Source organism: Calonectris borealis, chromosome 11 (assembly GCF_964195595.1).
Source record: "Calonectris borealis chromosome 11, bCalBor7.hap1.2, whole genome shotgun sequence".
NCBI lineage: Eukaryota > Metazoa > Chordata > Aves > Procellariiformes > Procellariidae > Calonectris > Calonectris borealis.
The window spans coordinates 17,348,185-17,357,364 of record NC_134322.1 but is presented as its reverse complement, the minus strand read 5'-3'; positions in this window follow the sequence as shown (position 1 = coordinate 17,357,364).

The window sequence follows — 9,180 nt, the reverse complement described above, 5'->3', positions numbered from 1 at the left end:
GGGGAGAGTATTCTGGGAAAGAAGGTTCAGAAGGGACAATAAACAGAACCAAGGACAACATTTTCTGATCCAAAACCAGACCAAGAACATATCCTTGACATTGATTTGCAGAAGACATGCAATATGGTACTTCTGTCTGCATCTTTGTGAGGATGTTTGTAGATAAGCTGCTTGCCCTGAGAAGTCCTAGACCAAATCACAATATGCAAACCCCAAACTTACTCAGTTTCACTTGTGTTAAAGATCACATTTTTATTGTATTCATCAGAAATGCTGGAGCTGTCTCAAGAGGGCAAATTGTGGAAGTACAGCAGGGTATCTTTATTAGGTCTCTCTCACCTTTAAATGAAAAATTGAGTGTGAAACCACACCCCTTTTGCATCTTTAATTTTGTTTTCTTTTTGCCCAAGGTGCTTTACTGACTTAACTATGTAATGACTATAGCTGATTGACTCTTAACTAACAGGATCATCTTAGTGTTTAGAACTGAGGTGATTTTTCTCTTCCCAGACATGTAAAGTAACCATATGTACCACCTCTTCTGCAGTGATAAGACTCTGATAACTTGTATAAACATAAATATAAAAACATAGCTTTACAATTGCTATGTAATTGTGTAACATCTATTATTATCTGTATTATCAAAGTACTCTAGCTCATCATGGTACTCCCACTAACATTGTCTGGAATTTTGTCATTTACTTCAGATACAGGAGGTTCTTGTCCTTAGAGTGTCTATGTGTCTGACATTTTTCTATCATTGGAAAAAATACTCTACAAATGATTGAGAATATTTACAAATATCGGGAAAGGGCAGTGAAGCTATTTTCCATTTTCTCTTTATGCTCATCTCTTCCTTTCTAACTACTGCTATGTATTTCTAGTTGTCTTTATGCGTTCTGTAGTTGTGCACTGTTGTATTTATGGATGGTACTTTCTGTCTCTGATTGGTCGCCTTGTTGATAGGGTCCCTGCAACTGTGGTTTGTAATGCGTGAATTTATGCAAGATACATGCGGGTGGCACATTTGCTTTGCTTCCAGCTATACTGTTTTCTTCAAAAGTGGGGTTGTCATTTTCACAAATTGTTACAAGCACTTGAGACTCTGTTCTCCACAAATACCGTGTTGATTGTGTAACATTTTCTTTCTGGTGTTTGACGCAAGTGTGGCACTTAGGAAAAAACTAACATAAGCCAGTTACCTATTATATTTTTCTCTTGGATAGAAGAGATGAGTGTCAGCATACAACAGAAGGTGTGGAAAGATTGGCACTTTTTTAACCTAGTGTCAAGGTATATTTTTTTCCCAGGACACTGGTGTTGAAGTAAATTGTGTGCTACTGCACACCAGTTTGTCTTCTCATTGAGTTCTCTGTTTCCAATAGAGGTGACTATTCTCTTCTTGCTGTGTGAGTTCTGGGGCTACATCAACTTCCACACTTATACAGTGTGGGGAGAGTATAGCCCCAGCATCTTTTTTTTCTTCTTCCAGGGTATATGCAGGACTGATACATCATATGCTTTCTTATCAGGTGGAATGTATATAACGTTCTTACAGTGAGAGTACCTGACTCTGCAAATACTGATACTGTCATGTTTGGTGATACATGGTTGATTTTTTTAGAGTTACCAAGTATTTCCAGCATAGGCTAGCTTCAGGAAAGCTTTCATATTTGCCTACTTCTTCCCTAATGTGGTTCTTCAGCTGCAGGCATTTCTTAATTGGTTTGGTTTTGTAAGTGAATTGTGTTGTGATGTTACAGGACCAGTGCTACAGAATTAATCTATTTAAAACCAAACAGCACATATTATGAATGACTGCAAGTGTCCTGAAACTCTTGTGAATGTATATGGAGAAAGGAGTTCGACCAGTGCTACAGAATTAATCTATTTAAAACCAGACAGCACATATTTTGAATGACTGCAAGTCTTCTGAAACTCTTGTGAATGTATATGGAGAAAGGAGTTCTGACTGGGATTTCATTAGTTGTGGGTATAGATCAGCCCATACTGTACAATTTGGGCCCATACTGTATTGTATCAAGTGTCTTTATATTCCACTACCATTTCATGTTTCGCTGCTACTCAAGATGAATTTAACCTCTTACGACCACAGTTTTTTCAATCACTTCACAGTCATTAAGTTTTACTACACTTCTACAAGCTAGCGTAATCCAGTCCCTAGCTGAAACTTAACAAAACTAACCCAGACATGCAAAGATATTAAGGCTTCATAATTTACTATTTATATGCTACTGACACATCAAAATAGCAGTACAGCTTTTAACTACTTTTCAATCATTTTTTTCAGAATGTAAGTTTCTGTCTTAGTTGGACATATATAAATTATCTACAGTATTTCTTAACAGCCAATGAGCTATTGAGAGCTCTAGTCCATTCTCAGCTAGATTCCTTATTGAATTAAGCAAAACATGATTCCACACAACTGCAAATGCCTGAACTGAATACTATCTACATAAAATGCAGCATTTTAGAACTTCCCAAAGTTTTGTTTGTGTCCTCTTTTTAGGTTCAAATCTCTGAAGCAGGGACTTAAATCCCAGTGTCCCAGCATGTATCAAGTTACATGCTATTCTTACATAGGTCTTCCTCAGTTTCTATTCCTCTTAAAATAAATAAAAATAACAGAAACTGTGATATTAACTTAGATTGTCTCTCACATTCCAAGAAAGTTTATGAGTAAAATGTACTTCTACGTAGGTACTTAGTACTCAAACACTGAAAACTAGCAGAGTCATGAATGCGTTACATCACTACTGAATACCTGTAGTAAAGACCAGAGGTGACCCCCAGCATTCATCAGCATCAAAAGATGTTCATTATACAAAACAGAATCATAGTTTACAAATGCCAAGTAAAATCAGATGCAAATGAAAAACTTCTTGAAAGCATCAGTGGTGTACTTCACTTACATGGAAACTAAGTGACAGGAAATATTGTGATAATTAAAGACATCGTGACACTGATAATTTTAACCTGTATTTGTTGAATGATTGATTCAGTTGTTCCTCAGCAGAAGGGCTTCCTTCTTGGTCACTCATCTGACAGGTTTCATGCAGCTCCATCTCTGATACAGCCCTCAGTTTTGTTTGTTCTGATAACACTGGGAAACGTCTATGCATACGGTCTGGATAACAATAAAGAAATTTCTCTAATAGCTGATACATAGTTCAAAATAACACCTACAGTTTGATGTAATTGTGTCTGTGATGTTGCATTTGGGTAAATGGCTGTTTTAGGTAAACATAATTTCTTTTGACCTTTTATAGATAAAGTTGTTTCCATGTTCATATTTCCAATAGACTTGAGAAGTACAGGTCAGACAATTCATAGGAATTTTGGAAATAAACCTGAAATTCTTACTCCATATGAACTCCTGCCTGGCTAATGAAGAATTGATTTCCTGCTGTATCATATGGACAAGTAACAACCAAATGTTTCTCCCCATGGAGTCACTAGAAGCTTTGCTTTATACTATAATGAGAATTTTGTGAGAGAAGAGTAGAAGAATCAAGTCACTTGTGTCTTGAAGAACAAATACTGCTGTAACACCCCTTAAATCACTGTCGGTGTAATTCTTTGAAATAATGAGACGAAAGAGTTCAAAGTGGTGTTAAATCAACTGTGTGCAGGCAACAGTACATCATTCACTGGCCACATTTCACTAGCACAGTTTACAGTTTTTGCAGTGAACTACATTAGTCCAGAGACTGAGTGACCTCTTGGAACCATGCCACATTTCCAGCACCTGTCAAATGGTTCTTTCCGTAGGGCATGAAGACAATGGAAACACATTAAAATACCCATATCTACCAACATGGGCAGGTCCAGAAAACAGAAATTGGCCCCTGCTGTACATGCAGTTGATAAATAATGGCGATTGATTCTATTCTGTGTGCTCAGTCAGCCTGCCATAAAGAGTCTCTTTAACAAGCACGGTGGACAGGAGGGCACACAACTGCTATGTTAGCTGGGGTGTTGAAGCCACATAGCACAGGCATAGCAACTTTTCATCGTGCATCTAAACAATACTCCTTCCATTTTGATTCCTTTGTCCTATCAATCAGCTTTTATAGAGTGGAGAAGAAAATTATTTTAATGGAAATAATAATGCTCTTTTTCATCATACCTTTCTGTGTACCTCGTAACAGGGTTTATCAAAATTAATCTGTAAAAATCCGCAATGCATGAAAATCCATAATGCATAATCCATTTAATTGAATCTGTAACATATGCGTGCATGAATTTAAACAGATTATGTGCATGAATTAATGTGAATATATAGCATGTGTTTTTCTTTGCCTGCTATCCAGTAGATTATTATTAGCAATACCAGATTCTAAAACTAGCTTTGCACATTTGATGTATGCTATTGGGGGAGGGGGAGGAGGAAAGTGTGCAATAGTGGCTGAGCTAAGGCAGCCTGAGGCATTTTTCTGCCTACACAAGGCACAGACAGACAGAATGGATTGGGAACACTGTTCCAACAGTATCCTTTACTCTTTTGGAAATGTGCAGCATTGGCTTTCTCCTTTTTTCTCAGTATCTACTATGTCAGGGAGACAGAGTCTTCGCATGCAACTGCCAAGGCCATCACCCTTTATAACAGTACTGCCCCCCAAACCTTGTACCCACCGGAAGATTTAAGTCTGTTCTGTGACAGACCCCTGCATGAAATGTTCAGGTGGTATAGAATAAAAATCTCCCTGCACTGTCTCTGCAGTTAATTCAGAGCAAGCCAAAACTTCACTCCAAAATGCGTATTCTGAAAGACCTGGCTTTATAATGTATTTGTAATCCATTTTATTTATATTTGTATGCTTTTCAAAAAAAGCGATAGTGTAAAGAGGTCCTAAGTAGCCTTTTCATAATGTGGTTATCCATGAAGTATATTCTACATGTATTAAAATCCACAACAACATTTGTGAACCTCCTTCAATTTTCTTGTAATTGCCATAAAACCATACTGTAAATTGATCTTGAAAAGATAAACTAAATAGACATCTGTTCATACATAAATTATGGTAAAATATCTGTTGCCTTCTCGAGTAGTTGGATCTTTAACTGTCAATTTTAAAAGTAATCAGGTTTTCAAGAGAGGACACAGACTACATCTATTTTAAAGGTCAAAATTGTTTTAGATTTTAATTTTTCTTATTTAATTTATTAAAATTTTTATACTACTCAGACTTACTGGTTTTTAGTTATAAATAGTTGTAATACTAAGGTGTTTAAACTGAAAGGATTGGTAAAAGACATGACTATTTTAATTAAATTCTAAAAGGACATTCTGTATATAACCTTTGAGCACAACCTTGCAGTCGTTGCTGAGAAAACTCTAGCTGACTTGAAAGACTCAAATTTGGAATATAAGAGACACAAAAAAATAAAAATAGGTCACTAGGATATGATTGTAAACACTCTGTACATATTTTTTCACATTATCTTTGCTAGTATCTAGTAAAACATTGTTTCTCAAATAGGTATGAATAGTGCCTGATGTCCAAATAACATTTTGATTAACTTCACTTGTATTGTTGATATTTAGTAATGCAATCTTTTTCATGCAGTTGTTTACAGGTAGGTGTAGTAAGTAATGTGACTTACAAGAAAAATGTGAGAGGCATCAATTACTCAGGCACTATGCCTACAGAACTTCCCAATCTATTTTTAAATATTTCAGAAATGGGAAGGAAAGTAAAAGATCAGTGTTACATTTCTGAGCTAAGCGTTATCAGTAGTACCTAGGAATTCGTTTCCCTATCCTGACTCTTATTCATTAGTTATGAATATAATACAGCAATGTTAATATACAGTATTTTGCTAACAGTTTAAATGTTCAAAGTATAACAATAACATGTATTTGTTTAATAAATTTTCCTTCCCATTATTTTCTCTTTTATAACAAAGAACCATAAAGACAGCAAATACTCTCTCTTGTTTAGTGCAAGAGAGAAAGTAAACACTAATTATAGCAAATAACTATTAGTGTCAAAGGATTCCGAGACATTACCAATATACACTTAAGCATTTCAGAGCAGACAGTGACCTTACCTTCATAGCCAAGGAGAAAACATGTCAGCAAGTTAGGACAGACCTCCTCCAAAATGGAACAAAAAGCAGAGAAAGCACTTGGGCCTTTTAAAGAGAGTTTATCTAAAAAATATTCAGTTCTCTTCTTATAGCTCTCCTGGGACCAAATGTCTTTGTATTCCTCCAAGGAAAAGACTCTCTTGTAAACCAAATATGACAGCACTTTGTTCACATCCAGCTCTTCCAGTATTTTCTCTCTCTGATTGTTTGGGATTTCAGAAAGCCACTTATTCCTGTTTTCATTTTCTCTTTTGGTAGTTTTTGCACAGTTATAAAACCAAGATTTGGCTGTTCTTTCAAACATTTTGATATTTAAATAGAAAATAGAAAATTCTACTTCTGCATTTATTGTGCAGTATTCAGTATGCAAAGTAAACGTAATGTGGATGGATAGAATGCAAATACATACTGCTGTCTGTAATTATTGTAATTCTAATGCAATAAAGAAGGCCTACATACAAATTATAAAGAAATCTAGCTCAGTGCCTGCAGCCTCCTAAGAGGATTACATTACACTAATTAGCCCTTTACAACGGTTAACAGCTTCTGAACCGTAATGATGAGACTGAGAATTGCTTAGTTACTGTTACTTTTTAATTCTGTAACTGATCTTCAAAGATATCCCTTTGCAAAAGATAATTCATACAAGAAGACAGCTGATCAAACTGAAATAATCTGTACAAGCTGGTAGAGGACGTAAAATGAAGTGTCTTCTGTACACTTTAATTTTGTATTCCTCAGAAGCCATACCCAAACCACAGTATAAATGCCCCTCACTTCTTATTCTTTCAATATTACTTTTACAATGCAATGGAATTATACATTTAGAAAGCATGTTTCTGTAAATATATTGTAATTCTATATGCAAAAAGTAAAAAAAAGGTTACAGAGTAAGACCTTTTTTGTGAAGGTAAATATGTCACTCTTAAAAATAACAACATTTCTGCATGTTTAGATATTTAAGTTGTGTCCAAGCAAAATAAGACACTGTATAGCATCCATTTCAGGAACCAGGTTTAACAGTGGAGATTACTGCAATCCTAGCGGAGGTGTTCTGCCACTGGTAATCAGTCACTGAGGATCACACATTACATAACCTCTCTTACGCAAATGCTGCTTAATACATGGACTTTTTGGTCTTGTTTTCATACTTTCTGTCAACATAAATTCTCTGTAAAGAAAAGCTATGAGTACTTCCTGCCTCCTCCTCCTCCTGTTTCTGAGTCTATTTTTTATATTTCCATTACTTCCAACTGATAGTACATCCATGGCCTCACTCATGTGGCCTTATCTGCAGTTTTCTTAAGGGTACTTTACCTATTGTAGAGCAAACAAAAATATTTTTTGATGAATGAAGAGCCACCCACTGTAGGAGAAAGAACTGGCAATGAAGTTGCTAAGCTACTACCCACCATATTTGAGAAGTCGTGGCAGCCCGGTGAGGAAAAGGAAGACCTGGGGAACTACAGGCCAGTCAGTCTCACCTCGGTGCCTGGGAAGATCATGGAAGGAACAGATCCTATCCTAAGGCACATGGAGGACAGGGAGGTGATTCGAGACAGCCTGGCTTCAGCATGGCTTCACCAAGGGCAAGTCCTGCCTGACCAACCTGGTGGTCAACTCCTATGATGGAGTGACTACATCAGTGGACATGGGAAGAGCTACAGATGTCATCTATCTCAACCTCTGTAAGGCTGTTGACATGGTCCCCCACAACACCCTTCTCTCTAAACTGGAGAGATATGGATTTGATGGGTGGACTGTCCGGTGGATGAGGAATTGTTTGGATGGTCGCATCCAGAGGGTAGTGGTCAACGGCTCAATGTCCAGATGGAGATCGGTGATGAGCGATGTCCCTCAGGGGTCCATATTGGGACCGGTACTGTTTAATATCTTCATCAGTGACATAGACAGTGGGACCGAGTGCACCCTCAGCAAGTTTGCAGCCAACACCAAGCCGAATGGTGCGGTCCACACGCCTGAGGGACGGGATGCCATCCAGAGGGACCTGGACAAGCTCGAGATGTGGGCCCATGTGAACCTCCTGAGGTTCAACAAGGCCAAGTGCAGGGTCCTGCACCTGGGTCAGGGCAACCCCCAGTATCAAGACAGGCTGGGGGATGAAGGGATTGAGAGCAGCCCTGCCGAGAAGGACTTGGGGGTCCTGGTGGATGAAAAGCTGGACATCAGCCGACAATGTGCGCTCGCAGCCCAGAAGGCCAACCGTACCCTGGGCTGCATCACCAGCAGCGTGGCCAGCAGGTCGAGGGAGGGGATTCTGCCCCTCTGCTCTGCTCTGGTGAGACCCCCCCTGCAGTGCTGCATCCAGCTCTGGAGCCCTCAGCACAGGACAGACATGGACCTGTTGGAGCGGGTCCAGAGGAGGCCACGAAAATGGTCGGGGGGTGGAACGCCTCTCCTGTGAAGAAAGGCTGAGAGCTGGGGTTGTTCAGCCTGGAGAAGAGAAGGCTTCGGGGAGACCTCATTGCAGCCTGTCAGTACTTAAAGGGGCTTATAAGAAAGATGGGGACAAACTTTTTAGCAGGGCCTGTTGCGACAGGACAAGGGGGAATGGTTTTAAACTAAAAGAGGATAGATTTAGACCAGATATAAGGAAGACATTTTTTACAATGAGGGTGGTGACACACTGGCACAGGTTGCCCAGAGAGGTGGTAGATGCCCCATCCCTGGAAACATTCAAGGTCAGGTTGGACGGGGCTCTGAGCAACCTGATCTGGTTGAAGATGTCCCTGCCCATGGCAGGGGGGTTGGACTAGGTGACCTTTAAAGGTCCCTTCCAACCCAAACTATTCTATGATTCTATGATTTTGCCAAGCTTTTAGGAAAACAAGTTCTATAATATTTTCAGTCCTTATGATGTTGAGATGCAACCACTCTATCCTCCTGTCAGGCTTCTTCTCTTTCTGAAATTTCAACTATTCATCAGTCAACATTAAAGCTGACCACTGACCATATAATAATTTAGGAATTTTATTGTGTATATTACCATCCAAACAATTAACTAGCCAGGCTTCACAGAATTGTTTGGAAGCATTGCCTGTCACC